We start from the raw sequence: 11,047 nt of genomic DNA, 5'->3' as shown, positions 1-11,047 counted from the left end.
GTCGGGTTTCCTGCTTGGGCATGGGGTTGGACTAGATGACCTATAAGGTCCCTTCCAACTCTGTTAATCTGGAAAGGTGTCAGAATGCCCTGAGCTGGGATTCCTGCTAGATGTGACAACTTTCAAAGGGCCAAATCCTTCCGGGGCACAGCAAAATGTAAGTGTTTGCCAATTCGGATCCAATTTATGGGTTTAGCAGAAGCAGCAAATACAGGGAGTCCTCGACTTAGGACCACAACTGAGCCCCTGAGAGGGAGGAAAGAGGAAAGAGGAAAAAGAAAAGAAGAAAGGGAAAGAGGAAAGAAGGAACGAAGAAAGAGGAAAGAAGGAAGAGGGAGAGAGGGAAAGGAGAAAGAGGGAAAGAGGGAAAGAAGAAAGGAAAGAGGAAAGAAGAAAGGAAAGAAGAAAGAGGGAAAGAGGAAAAAGGAAAGAAGAAAGAGGGAAAGAAAAGAAGGAAAAAGAAGAGAGAAACAGGAAAGAAGGAAGTGGGAAAAAGGAAAGAGGAAAAAGGGAAAGATGAAAGAAGAAAAAGGGAAAGAGGAAAGGGAAAGAGGAAAGAAGAAAGAGGGAAAGAGGGAAAAGGAAAGAAGAAAGGGAAAAGGAAAGAGGAAAAGAAAAAAGAGAAGAAAGAGGGAAAGAAGAAAGAGGGAAGAAGGAAAGAAGAAAGAGGGAAAGAGGAAAGAGGGAAAAGGAAAAGAAAGGGAAAAGGAAAGAGGAAAGGAAAGAAGGAAAGAAGAAAAAGGGAAAGAAGAAAGAGGGAAAGAGGAGGAAAGAGGGAAAGAAGAAAGGGAAGAGAGAGAAGAAAATAAAGAGGAAAGAAGAAATAAGAAAGAGGGAAAGAGGAAAAAGGAAAGAAGAAAGGGAAAGAGGAAAGAAGAAAGAGGAACAGGGCGAGTCTGATGGGGGCCGTCCTTCTTCCTCCTCCTCCTCCTCCTCCCCTCCTCCTCCTCTCCCCGCCCCTTCCCCAGCCAGCCCCCTCTCCAGCCATCCCTGCCGCCGGCCGCCTCGTGGCTGCGCTGCGCCTGGACCGGCTCCTGCGCCTCTGGACCAGCCGATCCCATCCCATCCTCGCTGCTGCCGCTTCTTCTTCTGCCTTCAGCATCCCACGCTCCCCGCCATCCCCTGCTTTCCCAGGGGGGAGAGGAGGGGGCGGCCCCGCGCGAGGCTTGGCCCACCTCTTGAGGGGGAGAGGGTCCAGATCTCGCCCCCCCTGCCCCATCGCAGCCCCTTCCGCAGTGGGAGGGTAGGTGGGAAAGAAGCCAGGTGCCTGGCTGAGCATCCTTTGGGGTTGCTGGGGTGCGTGGGGGATCGCTTCCCTCTCTCTCCTCCCACCCCCACTCCCCGGGGAAGGGGGGGGGGCTTTCTGCCTCTGGATTCCTCGGAAGGAGAGCTGCGGGGGTCTCGCCGACGTTCCGGAATGTGGGGAGGGGGACGCGGATCCCGATCTGTATGGTAAACTGGTAAATTGACCAAAAAAAAGGAAAGAAAGGGGGGAAAAAACTGCGGGGAGGAGAGAAGAAAGGAAGGCAACCCCCTTCATCCACCTCCTGTGGATCCCCGATCTTGGGATCTCACCCCGGGTAGATTTCCTCGATCCCTGCAGCGGATCTGCAGGCCTGCGGAGCATCACGGCAGGTAAGTTTAACTCGAAGCCCCCTTTCCCCCCTTTCTCATCACCCCCTCCCCTCAAAGATAGGGCTGGGGGACAGCTGGAGGAAAGGGCTCCCAGGGCTGCTGGACCCCCAAGGCCCATCATCCACAGCCCGGGAAGGGGCTGCAGAGGGGATTCACCTTTGTGGATAGCAGAGAGAATTGCGGTCTGGGGCTCCCTTAAGGAGATGCTGTGAAAGGGCTCAGAAAATCGGGCCGGTTCCCCCTATGCAGGTAGTCCTCGGCTTACGACCACGGTTGAGCCCAACATTCCTGTTGTTAAGCAAGGCGTTGGTTCAGCGTGTTTTGGCCCCCTTTGACCCACCTTTCTTCCCGCCGTTGTTAAGTGAATCGCTGCAGGGCTTAAGCAAGTCGCTCTGTTGTTAAGTGAATCCAGCTTCCCCCTTTCTGGCGTGGCTCGTCAGAAGGTCACCAAAAGGGGGAATCATGTGACACACCCCCCCCCCGGGATGCTGCGACCGTCGTAAATATGAGTCAGTGGATGAGCGTCCTAATTTTGATCACACGACCGCAGGGATGGATGCTGCGGCTGTCGCTTCCTTCCTTCTCCTGCCCCTTCCTTTCTTCCCCCTTTCTTTTTTTCTTTTTTTCTCTCTCTCTTTCCCTTCCTTCCTTCCTTCTCCTGCCCCTTCATTTCTTCCCCCTTTCTTTTTCTCTCTCTCTCTCTCTTTCCCTTCCTTCCTTCCTTCTCCTGCCCCTTCATTTCTTCCCCCTTTCTTTTTTTCTTTTTCTTTCTCTCTCTCTTTTTCCCTTCCTTCCTTCTCCTGCCCCTTCATTTCTTCCCCCTTTCTTTTTTTCTTTTTCTCTCTCTCTCTTTCCCTTCCTTCCTTCCTTCTCCTGCCCCTTCATTTCTTCCCCCTTTCTTTTTCTCTCTCTCTCTCTCTTTCCCTTCCTTCCTTCCTTCTCCTGCCCCTTCATTTCTTCCCCCTTTCTTTTTTTCTTTTTCTCTCTCTCTCTTTCCCTTCCTTCCTTCCTTCCTTCTCCTGCCCCTTCATTTCTTCCCCCTTTCCTTTTTATCTCTCTCTCTCTCTCTCTCTCTTTCTCTCTTTCTCTCTTTCTCTCTTTCTTTGCTGGCCAAAAAAGAGGGGAAAGCACTCTGTACATGCTCAGAGACCGGGCCAGATTTGTAAACAATGAGGTGGAATGTTGTGCCAGAGCCTGCCTTTGGTTTCTGGGGTCACTCACCTCGGATGACATGACTAAGGTGACCTCTCTGTGTGTGTGTTTGTGTGTGTTGTTGAAGGGACGCAACAGCTGAGTGTGATTTGTGCCAGGCCAAGTGTGAGGGTGTAAAATTCTTGGCGTTTTCAGAACAGATACTAGTTACGGAGGAGTGTGTGTATCCAGTAACAGTTATATTTAAAGTTGTGCAAGCAATTACACCAAGGTGCAATTTAGATTGTGTGTGTGTGTGTGTGTGTGTGTGTGTGTGTGTGTGTGTGTGTGTGTGTGTGTGTGTTGCATTGTGTTCTCTGAAGTGCTAGTTTCCTCAGTCGTGGGGTTGTGTTTCCTTCCCCTTTGCCCCTCTCTGGCTTTTGAGGGTTCTTCCATGTCCTTGAGGATTAGAATCTTGCCTCTCCATATCTTTAAAAGCTGATGGGCTGGTTCAGGACTTTGTGTCCTTGAGGACTAGAATCTTGCCTCTCCATATCTTTAAAAGCTGATGGGCTAGTTCAGGGGGCAGGAAACAAATGCAGGAGGGGCTTGTAGAAAAAGAAAGAGTGAAGAGAAAAGGATCGGGCCCCTAAAGGGGGGGAGGGGGGGGAGGTTAGCCCCTTTTGTCCTTTTTATTGGTTCCATCTCTCCTCCGAGGGGGCTGAGTTCAAACATCCGATCTGAATGAAATCTGTCAGGGCAGAGAGAGATGGGGGAGAAGGGGGTTCTGGAGGACCCACCTTTCTCTTTCCTTTCTCCTTCTACCTCCTTCCCCCACCTCTCCCTTTCCTTTTCTTCCTTCACCTAATTCCCCTCTCTCCCTCCCATCCTCCCTTCTGACTTTTTTCCTTTCCTTTCCTTTCTTTTCCTTTCTTCCGCCTTCTACCTTCTTATTATTTCTTTTGTGGGCCAAAGTTAAACGCAACATCTATCCTTCCTCCTTCCTTCTTCTTCCTTCCTCTCCTTCCTTCCTTCCTTCCTTCCTTCCTTCCTTCCCCCTTTCTCTAATCCTCCCTCTCTTTCCCCTTCCCTCTTCCTCCCTCCCTCTTCCTTCCTCCTCCCTCCCTCTTTCTTTCTTTCTCATTCCTTCCCTTCCCCCTTTCTCTAAATCCTGTCCCTTTCCTTCCCTTCCTTCTTCCTTCCCACCCCTCCCCTTCCCCCTTTCTCTAAATCCTCCTTCCCTTCCTTCCTCCCTCCCTCTTCCTTCCTCCTCCCTCCCTCTTTCTTTCTTTCTCATTCCTTCCCTTCCCCCTTTCTCTAAATCTTCTGCCCCTTCCTTCCCTTCCTTCTTCCTTCCTTCCCACCTCTCCCCTTCCCCCTTTCTCTAAACCCTCCTTCCCTTCTTCCTTCCCTCCCTCCTCCCTCCCCTTCCCTTCTCCCTTTCTCTAAAACCAACCTCCCTTCCTCCCTCACTTTCCTTCCCTTCTTCCTCCCTCCCTCCCTCTCTCCCTTCCTTCCTCCCTTCCTTGCTTTTCTGAAAATGGAAAGCAGTTTGTGGGCCCCGAATAAAAAAAAATGATGCAGAAAACTGGGCTAATAACCAGGAGACTGGAAGTTTTAGTCCTGCCTTAGGCACGAATGCCGGTTGGGTGACCTCTCTCCCTCTCCCTCCCCCCCTCTCTCACCTCACAAGGCTGTTGTTGTAGGGAAAATAGGAGGAGGAAGGAGTTTTAAGTATGTTCACCTTGAGTTATTTATAAAAACAACAAAGGCAGGAACAAGATAGTAGGAAGATATAATAAATTGGGTGTAATATAGAGGGAGTGAAAGCTTTCTCCTCTCTGGCCTTTAATTTCTTTGATTTAAATAATTCCCTTTTCTTTTTTCCCCTGTGCTTTGATTCACCTTGCTTGCCCCAAAAGGGGACAGGATGATGGGTGAATATGGGCGGCTAAGAACGATGGGTCTTGAAGTCCCACCCCCCAAATCTTGGGCGCCCCAAATTTAAGGGAAAGATGTGGTTTTTAGACATCTTTCTCCTTTTCGTGCCATGGTCCTGCTAGTTGGGGACAATGGGAATTGTAGTACGGCGCACCCAGAGGACTGGTTGCGCTGCCAGGTGACTTCCCCTGTGTGAGAAGGGACACACTTCGCTGCTCTTGAGCTGAATTGCTATTGTAAAACCAGGTCACCTACCCTGAAATTTTGCTCAGTTTAATCATTGAGGGTAACTGGAGCCGCCGTAACCCAGCCCGGTGGCTGGCAGGCAATTGATACTCCTTGGGATTAGGCAAGGAGCCAGTCCTCATTGATTTCACCTGAAGGGCTAAGTGCAGACTGACCTGTCGGGACGGCTGAAAGTTGGCTTGTTACCTCTTATGATGCTTCAGCTTGCCACTTCATTTAACTCTTGGAAAATATGTTTTTCATCCTAACCTCCCCCCTAGAACCCTGCGAGGTAGGCCTGGTCATTGACTGCCCCTCTTGTTTTCCCTCCTCCTAGGATTAGAATAGGCAGAGTAATAATAACAGAATAACAGTTGGAAGGGACCTTGTAGGTCATCTATTCCAACCCCCGCTCAAGCTGGAGACCCTGGGAAATAGAATAACAAGAGTTGGAAGGGACCTTGGAGGTCATCTAGTCCAACCCCACCCACCCAAGCAGGAGACCCTACACCATTTCTGACAAATGGCAGTCCAATCTCTTCCTGAAAGCCTCCAGGGATGAAGCTCCCACAACTTCCGAAGGCAACTTCTGCTCCATGGGTTGATCGTTCTCACTGTCAGGAAATCCCTCCTTATTCTATGATGTAGAAAAGATGTGGAGACTCTAGAAAGAGTGCAGAGAAAAGCAACAAAGAGGATTAGGGGACTGGAGGCTAAAATATACGATGAACGGTTGCAAGAACTGGGTATGTCTAGTTTGATGAAAAGAAGGACTAGGGGAGACATGATAGCAGTCTTCCAATATCTCAGGGGTTGCCCCAAAGAAGAGGGAGTCAAGCTATTCTCCAAGGCACTGAGGGCAGGACAAGAAGCAATGGGTGGAAACTAATCAAGGAGAGAAGCAACTTAGAACTGAGGAGGAATTTCCTGACAGTTAGAACAATTAATCAGTGGAGCAGAAGTTGCCTCCAGAAGTTGTGAATGCCCCAATATTGGAAGTTTTCAAGGGGATGTTGGATAGCCATTTGTCTGAAACGGTGTAGGGTTTCCTGCCTAGGCAGGGGTTGGACTAGAAGACCTCCAAGGTCCCTTCCAACTCTGCTATTGTATTGTATTGTATTTCTAGGTTGAATCTCTCCTTGATCAGTTTCCATCATATTATTCCTTCTCTGGCCCTCGGGTGCTTTGGAGAATAGCTTGATGCCTTCCTCCTCTCTGGGGCAGCCCCTCAAATATTGGAAGATGCTCTCCTGTCTCCCCTGGTCCTTCTCTTCCCTAGACTAGCCAGGCCCAGTTCCTGCAAACGTTCATCGTATGTTTTAGCCTCTAGTCCCCTCATCATCCTGGCTACTCTCCCCTTCACTCTTTCTAGAGTCTCAGCCTCTCCCTTGTAATTCAGTAAAACGGGAACATTTCTTCATTAAGATATTTCTTCATTAAGAAATGTGTTTTTGATCCTAGGGATGGGGAAGATAGCAATAGCAATAGCAGTTAGACTTATATACCGCTTCATAGGGCTTTCAGGCCTCTCTAAGCGGTTTACAGAGTCAACATATTGTCCCCAACAATCCGGATCCTCATTTTATCCACCTCGGAAGGATGGAAGGCTGAGTCAACCTTGAGCCGGTGAGATTTAAACAGCCGAACTGCAGAACTGCAGTCAGCTGAAGTAGCCTGCAGTGCTGCACTCTAACCACTGCGCCACCTCGGCTCCATTTGCACAGATGATGGTTTATGCGCCTGGTTGTGGCCCACCAGCGGAGCTGATAGCAGATTCGGACAGTGAGGAGGGTTGGGGAGGAACCTGGGCCAGTCCTGGAGTCTGGGGAAGGCTCTGAGGAGGGCTCTGTGTCGGAGACAGAGAGGGGGCCAGGGCCATCTGACAGTTATCAGCTGCCTTCTGAGTCAGACATCAGTGAGGCAGAAGAACACCTGGAGCCTGTTCCCAGTGTGTGCATGCACAGAGCTGCCAGACGAAGGGAACAGCTAAAGAACAGGGGTCGACTTGGGAGGAAGGCCACAGATGGACAATGAATGGCCCCTCCCAGAGGGAATAAAAGAGGAGCAACAGGGGAGTGGAGTTTGCAGGAGACAATTAGTTCACTTAATCGGTTCCTGACTCTCCGAAACTCCTGGCCAAGTTTTGCAGATCTCGGCCTGGCAGCTCTCCAAGCCAGATAAGGTCTGTGACTGTAAATCCTCCTTCAAAAGACTTTGCTGGATGTGAAGGAGCAGAATTCACAGTCAGTTAATAAAAGGGGTTTTTGTCGGGACAAGGAGTTGGCTTCAGGCTCTTGGGAAGCCTCGGTGAGAACAGCTCTTTGCTTAGGAGTGGGAAGAACTAATTTGGTTTCAATGGTTTCGTTTTAATCCTCCGGATCTCATTTCTCGTCTCCCGTATCTTTACACAAAACCTGCTTGTATCGGCATAATAGTGTCGTTTCCAAACAGGTGAGCTGTCGTGCCAATCCTACATCGCCTTCATAACAATCCCCCGGTGTGTCTCTCTGGATCTCATCTAACCTTTTTTTGTGTCGAAATATCTCTACAGATAGTCCCCGACTTACAACAGTTCGTTTAGTGACCGTTCAAAGCGAGCCCGGCCCTGAAACAATGAACTGAGTTATAGGACCGTGTTTCACAGTTATGACAGCGGCAGCATCCCCACGGTCACGTGATCAAAATTTGGACGCTTGACAACTGACTCATAGTTATGACGGTTGCAGCGATCCCATTTGGCGACCGTCGGAAAAAGCAAAAGCCAATGGGGAAGCCGGATTCACCTAACAACCGAGTGACTGACTTAACGACTGCCGTGATTCACTTAACGACCGTGACGAGAAAGGTCGTAAGATGAGGCAAAACTCAATTGACAAAAGTTTCGCTTAGCAGCAGAAATTTTGGGCTCAAGTTGTGGTCAGAATTTGAGGACGATCTGTATATTTTCTTGTGTGTCCTAACAACTGCGGTGATTCACTTAACGACGGTGTCAAGAAAGGTCGTAAAATGGAGCGAAAAATCTATTGTATGTTCTGTCATGGCCTCAACAAGTCTGGATAGTCCAATTGGCAAGTTTTCCAAAGTGGTTCGCCATTGCCTCTTTTCTAGGGGTAAGAGAAATTGACTGGCCCAAGGTCATCCAACTGGCTTCATGGTGGGACTAGAATAGAATAGAGTAACAGAGTTGGAAGGGACCTTGGAGGTCTTCTAGTCCAACCCCCTGCTTAGGCAGGAAACCCTACACCACTTCAGACAAATGGTTATCTAATCTCTTCTTTAAAACTTCCAGTGTTGGAGCATTCACAACTTCTGTTCCACTGATTAATTGTTGTAACTGTCAGGAAATTTCTTCTTAATTCTGAGTTGCTTCTCTCCTTGATTAGTTTCCACCCATTGCTTCTTGTCCTGCCCTCAGGTGCTTTGGAGAATAGCTTGACTCCCTCTTCTTTGGGGCAGCCCCTGAGATATTGGAAGACTGCTATCCTGTCTCCCCTGGTCCTTCTTTTCATTAGACTTAAGTAATATAAGGACTAGAAACCCCAAAATCACTCAACTGCATTTTCTCGGAAGTTGGAAATTTCTCCAGAAATTTTCCCTCTTTGTGAGAAGAATCAAAGATTTGGTAGGAAGGGGCCTTTCCTATTTTGGGGGAAGTAGCGGGGGCTGCAAATGCTCCGAAGACTTTGAACCCTTGCTCTTTTTCCGAGCGACGTGTTTCAACGATTGTTTACCGAGCCAAAAGGCAGCTCCGCGTTAAGCCGGGGTATCATATAACCTCCTTGCGTTTCTCGGTTGATCCTTTTAGGGGTGTTAATTTCTAAAACTGGAGATGAAGCTGTCGGGCATTTGAGCCTATCAAGGACGCAGTGGCCTCTGCTGAGAAAACTTTTGTGCCTTAAAAATATACAGTAGCAGCCAAAACGTGTGAAAACCTTTTGGGAAAAGTGTATTTTTCAGGTTTGATGGCTAATAACATCACTTTTTTTTTCCAGTATTACCATAAAATTATATACATCAACGGAAAGATAATCCCCCCGTCTTCCTTTCATTCTCTCCTCCTGCCTCTTCTTTCTCCCTCCCTCCCTTCTTTACTTTCCTCCTCTCCTTTCCCTCTCTCCCTTTCTCCCTCTCTCCCTTCTCTACTTTCTTCCTCTCCTTTCCCTTCCTTCTTCCCTTCCCTTTCTTCCACTCCTACTCTTCCTCTTCCCCTTCCTACCCTCTCTCCTTCTCTTCCTCTCCCTTCCATCCTCCTCACCTCTTTCTTTCCCCCATCTTCCTTTCATTCTCTCCTCCTGTCTCTTTCTTTTCTCCCTCCCTCCCTTCTCTGCTTTCCTCCTCTCCTTTCCCTTTCTTCTTCCCTTCCTTTCTCCTACTCCTGCTCTTCCTCTTCCTACCCTCTCTCCTTCTCTTCCTCTCTCCTCCATACTCCTCTCCTTACCTCTTTCTTTCCCCTGTCTTCCTTTCATTCTCCTCCTCTCTCCCTTTTCTCCCTCTCTCCCTTCTCTACTTTCTTCCTCTCCTTTCCCTTCCTTCTTCCCTTACCTTTCTTCCACTCCTACTCTTCCTCTTCCTCTTCCTACCCTCTCTCCTTCTCTTCCCCTCCCTTCCATCCTCCTCACCTCTTTCTTCTTTCCCCCATCTTCCTTTCATTCTCTCCTCCTGCCTCTTTCTTTCTCCCTCCCTCCCTTCTTTACTTTCCTCCTCTCCTTTCCCTTCCTTCTTCACTTCCTTTCTCCTACTCCTGCTCTTCCTCTTCCCCTTCCTACCCTCCCCTTCTCTTCCTCTCTCCTCCATACTCCTCTCCTTACCTCTTTCTTTCCCCCGTCTTCCTTTCATTCTCCTCCTCTCTCCCCTTTCTCCCTCTCTCCCTTCTCTACTTTCTTCCTTCATCCTCTCCTTCCCCTCCCTTCTTCCTTTTGTGTTCTCCTCCTCTCTCTCTTTCTTTTCCATTATTGTAAGTGTCTCTGTCAGGTCTCAGTTTATGTTTCCTTGGGATAGCATTTCCGCAGACCCAAATATAATTTGACATCATTTCTTATTCCGTTGCCTTTGCTAATCTGTCCCCTATTCTGCTATCCCCTTTGTGTCTTGCTGCAATCTCCATGAGGCCTAACAGCAAATGCAGAATTCTATTTTGCATTTTTGAACGAAGGTTTCCTAGCTCAATCGTGGCCACCCAGTGAGGACTTCCTGCCTCCCCAAATGGACCGTCCAGTGTTTCTACTTCCCAACAGGTTCTCCGTTGACCTGTCGGGCCCAGTCCAGCTGCTGTGGAACCTGAGACCATCTGAAGACAGCTGCCTGCTGTAGACTTCCATGAGGGCAGGACTCGCACGCGGAGCGCTCTTGGACCAAGGCCCCCAGCATGGCCTGTCCTTGGCTCATCTTTCCCAGCGGCCTCAAGATGATGTCTCGGAAGAAGATCCTTCTCTTCCTGCTGGCCTTCAGCACCGGCACGCTGCTCCTGCGCCAGAGCGCAAACTTCAGCTGGTAAGCGTCTGGGGAGGGGTCTCCAGCGAGGCTGGAATGGGGCCAGGGGCTTGTTCAAGAGGGAGGGGGGAAACTGGATTTCTTTTTTGTATTTCACAGACATAATTCCTAATAAAAAACCTTCAGGTTTCCATTCTAGGGAATTAAGGGAATTAATAAATGTTTTTTTGGGACCAGGAGTTTGCTTCGTGCTCTTGGGAAGCCTCGGTCAGAATTCCTCCCTATTGTTTGATGTTTATTTATTTATTTATTTATTTATTATTTATTTGTCTTGTATGCTGGCCACTCCCGGAGGATTCCGGGCGGTTCACAAAAGACAAGGGAAAGGGGGGAACAAGACAAAGACAACATATTAAAAACAAAACCAACATTCACAATTTCTATGGAGGTAGATGCTTCTCAGCTCCCCCCAGCCTGCTGGAACAGCCAGGACTTGGTGGCTTTGCGGAAGGCCGGGAGGGTAGTAAGGATCTGGATCTCAACAGGGAGCTCGTTCCAGAGGGCCGGAGCTGCAACAGAGAAGGCTCTCCCCCGGGGAGTCGCCAGCCGACATTGGCTGGCAGATGGAATCCGGAGGAGACCCAACCTGTGCGATCTAATTGGTCTGAGAGAGGTAATCGGCAGG

Source organism: Thamnophis sirtalis, unplaced genomic scaffold (genome assembly GCF_051295495.1).
Source record: "Thamnophis sirtalis isolate CommonGarterSnake01/CBP01778 unplaced genomic scaffold, rThaSir2_p1.2 scaffold_2, whole genome shotgun sequence".
Taxonomy (NCBI): domain Eukaryota; kingdom Metazoa; phylum Chordata; class Lepidosauria; order Squamata; family Natricidae; genus Thamnophis; species Thamnophis sirtalis.
Note: the sequence above shows the minus strand (reverse complement) of the source record.